Genomic DNA, 13,053 nt, shown 5'->3' on the forward strand with positions numbered 1-13,053 from the left:
GGACGGTGTGGAGGGAGATTCACTCTGTGTCTGACCCCGGGAGTGTGTGATTGGACGGTGCGGAGGGAGATTCAATCTGTGTCAGACCCCGGGAGTGTGTGATGGGACGGTGTGGAGGGAGATTCACTCTGTGTCTGACCCCGGGAGTGTGTGATGGGACGGTGTGGAGGGAGTTTCACTCTGTGTCTGACCCCAGGAGTGTGTGATGGGACGGTGTGGAGGGAGATTCACTCTGTGTCTGACCCCGGGAGTGTGTGATGGGACGGTGTGGAGGGAGATTCACTCTGTGTCTGACCCCAGGAGTGTGTGATGGGACGGTGTGGAGGGAGATTCACTCTGTGTCTGACCCCGGGAGTGAGTGACGGGACAGTGTGGAGGGAGATTCACTCTGTGTCTGACCCCGCGAGTATCTGATGGGACGTTGTGGAGGGAGAATCGCTCTGTGTCTGACCCCGGGAGTGTGTGATCGGACGGTGCGGATGGTGATTCACTCTGTGTCTGACCCCGGGAGTGTGTGGAGGGAGTTTCACTCTGTGTCTGACCCCGGGAGTGTGTGATGGGACGGTATGGAGGGTGATTCGCTCTGTGTCTGACTCTGGGAGTGTGTGGAGGGAGTTTCACTCTGTGTCTGACCCCAGAACTGTGTGATGGGACGGTATGGATGGTGATTCGCTCTGTGTCTGACCCCGGGAGTGTGTGGAGGGAGTTTCACTCTGTGTCTGACCCCTGGAGTGTGTGGAGAGAGATTCACTCTGTGTCTGACCCCGGGAGTGTGTGATGGGACCATGTGGAAGGAGAGTCACTCTGTGTCTGAGCCCGGGAGTGTGTGATGGGACGGTGTGGAAGGAGATTCACTCTGTGTCTGACCCCAGGAGAGTGTGATGGGACGGTGCGGAGGGAGATTCACTCAGTGTCTGAACCCGGGAGTGTGTGGAGGGAGTTTCACTCTGTGTCTGACCCCTGGAGTGTGTCATGGGACGGTGCGGAGGGAGTTCCACTCTGTGTCTGACCCCGGGAGTGTGTGATGGGACTGTGTGGAAGGAGAGTCACTCTGTGTCTGACCCCTAGAGTGTGTGTTGGGACGGTGTGGAGGGAGTTTCACTGTGTATCTGACCCCGGGAGTGTGTGATGGGACGGTGCTGAGGGAGATTCACTCTGTGTCTGACCCCGGGAGTGTGTGATGGGACGGTGTGGAGGGAGAGTCACTCTGTGTCCGACCCCGGGAGTGTGTGGAGGGAGTTTCACTCTGTGTCTGACCCCGGGAGTGTGTGATGGGATGGTGTGGAGGGAGATTCGCTCTGTGTCTGACCCTGGGAGGGTGTGGAGGGAGTTTCACTCTGTGTCTGACCCCGGGAGTGTGTGATGTGACGGTGTGGAGGGAGATTAACTCTGTGTCTGACCCCGGGAGTGTGTGATGGGACGGTGTGGAGGGAGATTCGCTCTGTGTCTGACCCCGGGTGTGAGTGGAGGGAGTTTCACTCTGCGTCTGACCCCAAGAGTGTGTGATGGGACGGTGTGGAGGGAGCTTCACTCTGTGTCTGAGCCCGGGAGTGTGTGATGGGACCATGTGGAAGGAGATTCACTCTATGTCTGACCACTAGAGTGTGTGATGGGACGGTGTGGAGAGAGATTCACTCTGCGTCTGACCCCAAGAATGTGTGCTGGGATGGTGTGGAGGGAGCTTCACTCTGTGTCTGACCCCGGGAGTGTCTGATGGGACAGTGTGGAGGGAGATTCACTCTGAGTCTGACCCAGGGAGTATGTGATGGGACGGTGTGGAGGGAGAGTCACTCAGTGTCTGACCCCGGGAGTGTGTGATGGGACGGTGTGGAGGGAGATTCACTCTGTGTCTGACCCCTGTAGTGTGTGATGGGACAGTGCGGACGGAGATTCACTGTTTGTCTGACCCCGGGAGTGTGTGGAGGGATGGTGTGGAGGGAGATACACTCTGTGTCTGACCCCGGGAGTGTGTGATGAGACGGTGTGGAGGGAGACTCACTCTGTGTCCGACCCCGGGAGTGTGTGATGGGACGGTGCGGAGGGAGATTCATTCTGTGTCTGACCCCGGGAGTGTGTGGACGGAGATTCACTCTGTGTCTGACCCCGGGAGTGTGTGATGGGACGGTGTGGAGGGAGACTCACTCTGTGTCCGACCCCGGGAGAGTGTGATGGGACGGTGTGGATGGTGATTCACTCTGTGTCTGACCCCTGGAGTGTGTGATGGGACGGTGCGGAGGAAGATTCACTCTGTGTCTGACCCCGGGAGTGTGTGGAGGGAATTTCACTCTGTGTCTGACCCCGGGAGTGTGTGATGGGACGGTGTGGAGGGAGAGTCACTCTGTGTCTGACCCCGGGAGTGTGTGCTGGGACGGTGTGGAGGGAGATTCGCTCAGTGTCTGACCCCGGAAGTGTGTGATGGGACGGTGTGGAGGGAGATTCACTCTGTGTCTGACCCCAGGAGTGTGTGATGGGACGGTGTGGAGGGAGATTCACTCTGTGTCTGACCCCGGGAGTGTGTGATGGGACAGTGTGGAGGGAGAGACACTCTGTGTCTGACCCCGGGAGTGTGTGGAGGGAGTTTCACACTGTGTCTGACCCCGGGAGTGTGTGATGGGACGGTGTGGAGGGTGATTCGCTCTGTGTCTGACCCTGGGAGTGTGTGGAGGGAGTTTCACTCTGTGTCCGACCCTGGGAGTGTGTGGAGGGAGTTTCACTCTGTGTCTGACCCCGGGAGTGTGTGATGTGACGGTGTGGAGGGAGATTCACTCTGTGTCTGACCCCGGGAGTGTGTGATGGGACGGTGTGGAGGGAGCTTCACTCTGTGTCTGACCCCGGGAGTTTGTGAAGGGACGGTGTGGAGGGAGATTCATTCTGTGTCTGACACCGGGAGTGTGTGATGGAACGGTGTGGAGGGAGTTTCACTCTGTGTCTGACCCCGGGAGTGTGTGGAGGGAGTTTCACTCTGTGTCTGACCCCGGGAGTGTGTGATGGGACCATGTGGAAGGAGAGTCACTCTGTGTCTGAGCCCGGGAGTGTGTGATGGGACGGTGTGGAGGGAGATTCACTCTGTGTCTGACACCGGGAGTGTGTGATGGAACGGTGTGGAGGGAGATTCGCTCTGTGTCTGACCCAGGGAGTATGTGATGGGACGGTGTGGAGGGTGATTCACTGTGTGTCTGACCCTGGGAGTGTGTGGAGGGAGTTTCACTCTGTGTCTGACCCCGGGAGTGTGTGATGTGACGTTGTTGAGGGAGATTAATTCTGTGTCCGACCCCGGGAGTGTGTGGAGGGAGTTTCACTCTGTGTCAGACCCCGGGAGTGTGTGGAGAGAGTTTCACTCTGTGTCTGACCCCGGGAGTGTGTGATGTGACGGTGTGGAGGGAGATTCACTCTGTGTCTGACCCCGGGAGTGTGTGATGGGACGGTGTGGAGGGAGCTTCACTCTGTGTCTGACCCCGGGAGTGTGTGATGGGACCATGTGGAAGGAGAGTCACTCTCTGTCTGAGCCCGGGAGTGTGTGATGGGACGGTGTGGAAGGAGATTCACTCTGTGTCTGACCCCTAGAGTGTGTGATGGGACGGTGTGCAGGGAGATTCACTCAGTGTCTGACCCCGGGAGTGTGTGATGAGACGGTATGGAGGGAGATTCGCTCTCTGTCTGACCCCGGGAGTGTGTGGAAGGAGTTTCACTCTGTGTCTGACCCCGGGAGTGTGTGATGGGACCGTGTGGAAGGAGAGTCACTCTGTTTCTGAGCCCGGGAGTGTGTGATGGGACGGTGTGGACGGAGATTCACTCTATGTCTGACCCCTATAGTGTGTGATGGGACGGTGTGGACGGAGATTCACTCTCTGTCTGACACCGGGAGTGTGTGATGGGACGGTGTGGAGGGAGTTTCACTCTGCGTCTGACCCCAGGAGTGTGTGCTGGGACGGTGTGGAGGGAGATTCACTCTGTGTCTGACCCAGGGAGTATGTGATGGGACGGTGTAGAGCGAGAGTCACTCTGTGTCTGACCCCGGGAGTGTGAGATGGGACGGTGTGGAGGGAGAGTCACTCTGTGTCTGACCCCGGGAGTGTGTGATGGGACCATGTGGAAGGAGATTCACTCTGTGTCTGACCCAGGGAGAGTGTGATTGGACGGTGTGGAGGGTGATTCGCTCTGTGTCTGACCCTGGGAGTGTGTGGAGGGAGTTTCACTCTGTGTCCGACCCCGGGAGTGTGTGGAGGGAGTTTCACTCTGTGTCTGACCCCGGGAGTGTGTGATGTGACGGTGTGGAGGGAGATTCACTCTGTGTCTGACCCAGGGAGTGTGTGATGTGACGGTGTGGAGGGAGATTCACTCTGTGTCTGACCCCGGGAGTGTGTGATGGGACGGTGTGGAGGGAGCTTCACTCTGTGTCTGACCCCGGGAGTGTGTGAAGGGACGTTGTTGAGGGAGATTAATTCTGTGTCCGACCCCGGGAGTGTGTGGAGGGAGTTTCACTCTGTGTCAGACCCCGGGAGTGTGTGGAGAGAGTTTCACTCTGTGTCTGACCCCGGGAGTGTGTGATGTGACGGTGTGGAGGGAGCTTCACTCTGTGTCTGACCCCGGGAGTGTGTGATGGGACCATGTGGAAGGAGAGTCACTCTCTGTCTGAGCCCGGGAGTGTGTGATGGGACGGTGTGGAAGGAGATTCACTCTGTGTCTGACCCCTAGAGTGTGTGATGGGACGGTGTGCAGGGAGATTCACTCAGTGTCTGACCCCGGGAGTGTGTGATGAGACGGTATGGAGGGAGATTCGCTCTCTGTCTGACCCCGGGAGTGTGTGGAAGGAGTTTCACTCTGTGTCTGACCCCGGGAGTGTGTGATGGGACCGTGTGGAAGGAGAGTCACTCTGTTTCTGAGCCCGGGAGTGTGTGATGGGACGGTGTGGACGGAGATTCACTCTATGTCTGACCCCTAGAGTGTGTGATGGGACGGTGTGGACGGAGATTCACTCTCTGTCTGACACCGGGAGTGTGTGATGGGACGGTGTGGAGGGAGTTTCACTCTGCGTCTGACCCCAGGAGAGTGTGCTGGGACGGTGTGGAGGGAGATTCACTCTGTGTCTGACCCAGGGAGTATGTGATGGGACGGTGTAGAGCGAGAGTCACTCTGTGTCTGACCCCGGGAGTGTGAGATGGGACGGTGTGGAGGGAGAGTCACTCTGTGTCTGACCCCGGGAGTGTGTGATGGGACCATGTGGAAGGAGATTCACTCTGTGTCTGACCCAGGGAGAGTGTGATTGGACGGTGCGGAGGGAGATTCACTCTGAGTCAGACTCCGGGAGTGTGTGGAGGGAGTTTCACTCTGTGTCTGACCCCAGGAGTGTGTGATGGGACGGTGTGGAGGGAGATTCACTCTGTGTCTGACCCCGGGAGTGTGTGATGGGATGGAGTGGAGGGAGATTCACTCTGTGTCTGACCCCGGGAGTGTGTGGAGGGAGTTTCACACTGTGTCCGACCCTGGGGGTGAGTGTAGGGAGATTCACTCTGTGTCTGACCCCGCGAGTGTGTGATGGGACGGTGTGGAGGGAGATTCACTCTGGGTCTGACCCCGGGAGTGTGTGATGGGACGGTGTGGAGGGAGAGTCACTCTGTGTCTGACCCCGGGACTGTGTGATGGGACGGTGTGGAGGGAGATTCACTCTGTGTCTGACCCCGCGAGTGTGTGATGGGATAGTGTGGAGGGAGTTTCACTCTGTGTCTGACCCCGGGAGTGTGTGATGGGACGGTGTGGAGGGAGTTTCACTCTGTGTCTGACCCCGTGAGTGTGTGATGGGACGGTGTGGAGGGAGATTCACTCTGTGTCCGACGCCGGGAGTGTGTGATGGGACGGTGTGGAGGGAGATTCACTCTGTGTCTGACCCCGGGAGTGTGTGGAGGGATGGTGTGGAGGGAGATACACTCTGTGTCTGACCCCGGGAGTGTGTGATGGGACGGTGTGGACGGTGATTCACTCTGTGTCTGACCCCGGGAGTGTGTGGAGGGATGGTGTGGAGGGAGATACACTCTGTGTCTGACCCCGGGAGTGTATGATGGGACGGTGTGGAGGGAGACTCACTCTGTGTCCGACCCCGGGAGTGTGTGATGGGACGGTGTGGATGGTGATTCACACTGTGTCTGACCCCGGGAGTGTGTGATGGGACGGTGAGCAGGGAGATTCACTCTGTGTCTGACCGCGGGAGTATGTGATGGGACGGTGTGGAGGGAGTTTCACTCTGTGTCTGACCCCGGGAGTGTGTGATGAGACGGTGTGGAGGGAGACTCACTCTGTGTCCGACCCCGGGAGTGTGTGATGGGACGGTGCGGAGGGAGATTCATTCTGTGTCTAACCCCGGGAGTGTGTGGACGGAGATTCACTCTGTGTCTGACCCCGGGAGTGTCTGATGGGACGGTGTGGAGGGAGACTCACTCTGTGTCAGACCCCGGGAGTGTGTGATGGGACGGTGTGGATGGTGATTCACTCTGTGTCTGACCCCTGGAGTGTGTGATGGGACGGTGCGGAGGAAGATTCACTCTGTGTCTGACCCCGGGAGTGTGTGGAGGGAGTTTCACTCTGTGTCTGACCCCGGGAGTGTGTGATGTGACGTTGTTGAGGGAGATTAATTCTGTGTCCGACCCCGGGAGTGTGTGGAGGGAGTTTCACTCTGTGTCAGACCCCGGGAGTGTGTGGAGAGAGTTTCACTCTGTGTCTGACCCCGGGAGTGTGTGATGTGACGGTGTGGAGGGAGATTCACTCTGTGTCTGACCACGGGAGTGTGTGATGGGACGGTGTGGAGGGAGCTTCACTCTGTGTCTGACCCCGGGAGTGTGTGATGGGACCATGTGGAAGGAGAGTCACTCTCTGTCTGAGCCCGGGAGTGTGTGATGGGACGGTGTGGAAGGAGATTCACTCTGTGTCTGACCCCTAGAGTGTGTGATGGGACGGTGTGCAGGGAGATTCACTCAGTGTCTGACCCCGGGAGTGTGTGATGAGACGGTATGGAGGGAGATTCGCTCTCTGTCTGACCCCGGGAGTGTGTGGAAGGAGTTTCACTCTGTGTCTGACCCCGGGAGTGTGTGATGGGACCGTGTGGAAGGAGAGTCACTCTGTTTCTGAGCCCGGGAGTGTGTGATGGGACGGTGTGGACGGAGATTCACTCTATGTCTGACCCCTATAGTGTGTGATGGGACGGTGTGGACGGAGATTCACTCTCTGTCTGACACCGGGAGTGTGTGATGGGACGGTGTGGAGGGAGTTTCACTCTGCGTCTGACCCCAGGAGTGTGTGCTGGGACGGTGTGGAGGGAGATTCACTCTGTGTCTGACCCAGGGAGTATGTGATGGGACGGTGTAGAGCGAGAGTCACTCTGTGTCTGACCCCGGGAGTGTGAGATGGGACGGTGTGGAGGGAGAGTCACTCTGTGTCTGACCCCGGGAGTGTGTGATGGGACCATGTGGAAGGAGATTCACTCTGTGTCTGACCCAGGGAGAGTGTGATTGGACGGTGTGGAGGGTGATTCGCTCTGTGTCTGACCCTGGGAGTGTGTGGAGGGAGTTTCACTCTGTGTCCGACCCCGGGAGTGTGTGGAGGGAGTTTCACTCTGTGTCTGACCCCGGGAGTGTGTGATGTGACGGTGTGGAGGGAGATTCACTCTGTGTCTGACCCAGGGAGTGTGTGATGTGACGGTGTGGAGGGAGATTCACTCTGTGTCTGACCCCGGGAGTGTGTGATGGGACGGTGTGGAGGGAGCTTCACTCTGTGTCTGACCCCGGGAGTGTGTGAAGGGACGTTGTTGAGGGAGATTAATTCTGTGTCCGACCCCGGGAGTGTGTGGAGGGAGTTTCACTCTGTGTCAGACCCCGGGAGTGTGTGGAGAGAGTTTCACTCTGTGTCTGACCCCGGGAGTGTGTGATGTGACGGTGTGGAGGGAGCTTCACTCTGTGTCTGACCCCGGGAGTGTGTGATGGGACCATGTGGAAGGAGAGTCACTCTCTGTCTGAGCCCGGGAGTGTGTGATGGGACGGTGTGGAAGGAGATTCACTCTGTGTCTGACCCCTAGAGTGTGTGATGGGACGGTGTGCAGGGAGATTCACTCAGTGTCTGACCCCGGGAGTGTGTGATGAGACGGTATGGAGGGAGATTCGCTCTCTGTCTGACCCCGGGAGTGTGTGGAAGGAGTTTCACTCTGTGTCTGACCCCGGGAGTGTGTGATGGGACCGTGTGGAAGGAGAGTCACTCTGTTTCTGAGCCCGGGAGTGTGTGATGGGACGGTGTGGACGGAGATTCACTCTATGTCTGACCCCTAGAGTGTGTGATGGGACGGTGTGGACGGAGATTCACTCTCTGTCTGACACCGGGAGTGTGTGATGGGACGGTGTGGAGGGAGTTTCACTCTGCGTCTGACCCCAGGAGAGTGTGCTGGGACGGTGTGGAGGGAGATTCACTCTGTGTCTGACCCAGGGAGTATGTGATGGGACGGTGTAGAGCGAGAGTCACTCTGTGTCTGACCCCGGGAGTGTGAGATGGGACGGTGTGGAGGGAGAGTCACTCTGTGTCTGACCCCGGGAGTGTGTGATGGGACCATGTGGAAGGAGATTCACTCTGTGTCTGACCCAGGGAGAGTGTGATTGGACGGTGCGGAGGGAGATTCACTCTGAGTCAGACTCCGGGAGTGTGTGGAGGGAGTTTCACTCTGTGTCTGACCCCAGGAGTGTGTGATGGGACGGTGTGGAGGGAGATTCACTCTGTGTCTGACCCCGGGAGTGTGTGATGGGATGGAGTGGAGGGAGATTCACTCTGTGTCTGACCCCGGGAGTGTGTGGAGGGAGTTTCACACTGTGTCCGACCCTGGGGGTGAGTGTAGGGAGATTCACTCTGTGTCTGACCCCGCGAGTGTGTGATGGGACGGTGTGGAGGGAGATTCACACTGGGTCTGACCCCGGGAGTGTGTGATGGGACGGTGTGGAGGGAGAGTCACTCTGTGTCTGACCCCGGGACTGTGTGATGGGACGGTGTGGAGGGAGATTCACTCTGTGTCTGACCCCGCGAGTGTGTGATGGGATAGTGTGGAGGGAGTTTCACTCTGTGTCTGACCCCGGGAGTGTGTGATGGGACGGTGTGGAGGGAGTTTCACTCTGTGTCTGACCCCGTGAGTGTGTGATGGGACGGTGTGGAGGGAGATTCACTCTGTGTCCGACGCCGGGAGTGTGTGATGGGACGGTGTGGAGGGAGATTCACTCTGTGTCTGACCCCGGGAGTGTGTGGAGGGATGGTGTGGAGGGAGATACACTCTGTGTCTGACCCCGGGAGTGTGTGATGGGACGGTGTGGACGGTGATTCACTCTGTGTCTGACCCCGGGAGTGTGTGGAGGGATGGTGTGGAGGGAGATACACTCTGTGTCTGACCCCGGGAGTGTATGATGGGACGGTGTGGAGGGAGACTCACTCTGTGTCCGACCCCGGGAGTGTGTGATGGGACGGTGTGGATGGTGATTCACACTGTGTCTGACCCCGGGAGTGTGTGATGGGACGGTGAGCAGGGAGATTCACTCTGTGTCTGACCGCGGGAGTATGTGATGGGACGGTGTGGAGGGAGTTTCACTCTGTGTCTGACCCCGGGAGTGTGTGATGAGACGGTGTGGAGGGAGACTCACTCTGTGTCCGACCCCGGGAGTGTGTGATGGGACGGTGCGGAGGGAGATTCATTCTGTGTCTAACCCCGGGAGTGTGTGGACGGAGATTCACTCTGTGTCTGACCCCGGGAGTGTCTGATGGGACGGTGTGGAGGGAGACTCACTCTGTGTCAGACCCCGGGAGTGTGTGATGGGACGGTGTGGATGGTGATTCACTCTGTGTCTGACCCCTGGAGTGTGTGATGGGACGGTGCGGAGGAAGATTCACTCTGTGTCTGACCCCGGGAGTGTGTGGAGGGAATTTCACTCTGTGTCCGACCCCGGGAGTGTGTGATGGGACGGTGTGGAGGGAGAGTCACTCTGTGTCTGACCCCGGGAGTGTGTGCTGGGACGGTGTGGAGGGAGATTCGCTCAGTGTCTGACCCCGGAAGTGTGTGATGGGACGGTGTGGAGGGAGATTCACTCTGTGTCTGACCCCAGGTGTGTGTGATGGGACGGTGTGGAGGGAGATTCACTCTGTGTCTGACCCCGGGAGTGTGTGATGGGACAGTGTGGAGGGAGAGACACTCTGTGTCTGACCCCGGGAGTGTGTGGAGGGAGTTTCACTCTGTGTCTGACCCCGGGAGTGTGTGGAGGGAGTTTCACTCTGTGTCTGACCCCGGGAGTGTGTGATGTGACGGTGTGGAGGGAGATTCACTCTGTGTCTGACCCCGGGAGTGTGTGATGGGACGGTGTGGAGGGAGCTTCACTCTGTGTCTGACCCCGGGAGTGTGTGATGAGACGGTGTGGAGGGAGACTCACTCTGTGTCCGACCCCGGGAGTGTGTGATGGGACGGTGTGGATGGTGATTCACTCTGTGTCTGACCCCTGGAGTGTGTGATGGGACGGTGCGGAGGAAGATTCACTCTGTGTCTGACCCCGGGAGTGTGTGGAGGGAATTTCACTCTGTGTCTGACCCCGGGAGTGTGTGATGGGACGGTGTGGAGGGAGAGTCACTCTGTGTCTGACCCCGGGAGTGTGTGCTGGGACGGTGTGGAGGGAGATTCGCTCAGTGTCTGACCCCGGAAGTGTGTGATGGGACGGTGTGGAGGGAGATTCACTCTGTGTCTGACCCCAGGAGTGTGTGATGGGACGGTGTGGAGGGAGATTCACTCTGTGTCTGACCCCGGGAGTGTGTGATGGGACAGTGTGGAGGGAGAGACACTCTGTGTCTGACCCCGGGAGTGTGTGGAGGGAGTTTCACTCTGTGTCTGACCCCGGGAGTGTGTGATGGGACGGTGTGGAGGGTGATTCGCTCTGTGTCTGACCCTGGGAGTGTGTGGAAGGAGTTTCACTCTGTGTCCGACCCCGGGAGTGTGAGGAGGGAGTTTCACTCTGTGTCTGACCCCGGGAGTGTGTGGAGGGAATTTCACTCTGTGTCTGACCCCGGGAGTGTGTGGAGGGAGATTCACTCTGAGTCTGACCCAGGGAGTATGTGATGGGACGGTGTGGAGGGAGAGTCACTCTGTGTCTGACCCCGGGAGTGTGTGCTGGGACGGTGTGGAGGGAGATTCGAACAGTGTCTGACCCCGGAAGTGTGTGATGGGACGGTGTGAAGGGAGATTCACTCTGTGTCTGACCCCAGGAGTGTGTGATGGGACGGTGTGGAGGGATATTCACTCTGTGTCTGACCCCGGGAGTGTGTGATGGGACAGTGTGGAGGGATGGTCACTCTGTGTCTGACCCCGGGAGTGTGTGGAGGGAGTTTCACTCTGTGTCTGACCCCGGGAGTGTGTGATGGGACGGTGTGGAGGGTGATTCGCTCTGTATCTGACCCTGGGAGTGTGTGGAGGGAGTTTCACTCTGTGTCCGACCCCGGGAGTGTGTGGAGGGAGTTTCACTCTGTGTCTGACCCCGGGAGTGTGTGATGTGACGGTGTGGAGGGAGATTCACTCTGTGTCTGACCCCGGGAGTGTGTGATGGGACGGTGTGGAAGGAGAGTCACTCTGTGTCTGAGCCCGGGAGTGTGTGATGGGACGGTGTGGAGGGAGATTCACTCTGTGTCTGACACCGGGAGTGTGCGATGGAACGGTGTGGAGGGAGTTTCACTCTGTGTCTGACCCCGGGAGTGTGTGGAGGGAGTTTCACTCTGTGTCTGACCCCGGGAGTGTGTGATGGGACCATGTGGAAGGAGAGTCACTCTGTTTCTGAGCCCGGGAGTGTGTGATGGGACGGTGTGGACGGAGGTTCACTCTATGTCTGACCCCTAGAGTGTGTGATGGGACGGTGCGGAGGGAGATTCACTCTGTGTCTGACACCGGGAGTGTGTGATGGGACGGTGTGGAGGGTGTTTCACTCTGCGTCTGACCCCAGGAGTGTGTGCTGGGACGGTGTGGAGGGAGATTCACTCTGTGTCTGACCCAGGGAGTATGTGATGGGACGGTGTGGAGGGTGATTCACTCTGTGTCTGACCCTGGGAGTGTGTGGAGAGAGTTTCACTCTGTGTCTGACCCCGGGAGTGTGTGATGTGACGGTGTTGAGGGAGATTAATTCTGTGTCTGACCAAGGGAGTGTGTGGAGAGAGTTTCACTCTGTGTCTGACCCCGGGAGTGTGTGATGTGACGGTGTGGAGGGAGATTCACTCTGTGTCTGACCCCGGGAGTGTGTGATGGGACGGTGTGGAGGGAGCTTCACTCTGTGTCTGACCCCGGGAGTGTGTGATGGGACCATGTGGAAGGAGAGTCACTCTCTGTCTGAGCACGGGAGTGTGTGATGGGACGGTGTGGAAGGAGATTCTGTGTCTGACCCCTAGAGTGTGTGATGGGACGGCGCGGAGGGAGATTCACTCAGTGTCTGACCCCGGGAGTGTGTGATGAGACGGTATGGAGGGAGATTCGCTCTCTGTCTGACCCCGGGAGTGTGTGGAAGGAGTTTCACTCTGTGTCTGACCCCGGGAGTGTGTGATGGGACCGTGTGGAAGGAGAGTCACTCTGTTTCTGAGCCCGGGAGTGTGTGATGAGACGGTGTGGACGGAGATTCACTCTATGTCTGACCCCTAGAGTGTGTGATGGGACGGTGCGGACGGAGATTCACTCTCTGTCTGACACCGGGAGTGTGTGATGGGACGGTGTGGAGGGAGTTTCACTCTGCGTCTGACCCCAGGAGTGTGTGCTGGGACGGTGTGGAGGGAGATTCACTCTGTGTCTGACCCAGGGAGTATGTGATGGGACGGTGTAGAGGGAGAGTCACTCTGTGTCTGACCCCGGGAGTGTGAGATGGGACGGTGTGGAGGGAGAGTCACTCTGTGTCTGACCCCGGGAGTGTGTGGAGGGAGTTTCACTCGGTGTCTGACCCCGGGAGTGTGTGATGGGACCGTGTGGAAGGAGAGTCACTCTGTTTCTGAGCCCGGGAGTGTGTGATGGGACGGTGTGGACGGAGA

The sequence above is a fragment of the Hypanus sabinus genome, unplaced genomic scaffold (assembly GCF_030144855.1).
Source record: "Hypanus sabinus isolate sHypSab1 unplaced genomic scaffold, sHypSab1.hap1 scaffold_1189, whole genome shotgun sequence".
Taxonomy (NCBI): Eukaryota; Metazoa; Chordata; class Chondrichthyes; order Myliobatiformes; family Dasyatidae; genus Hypanus; species Hypanus sabinus.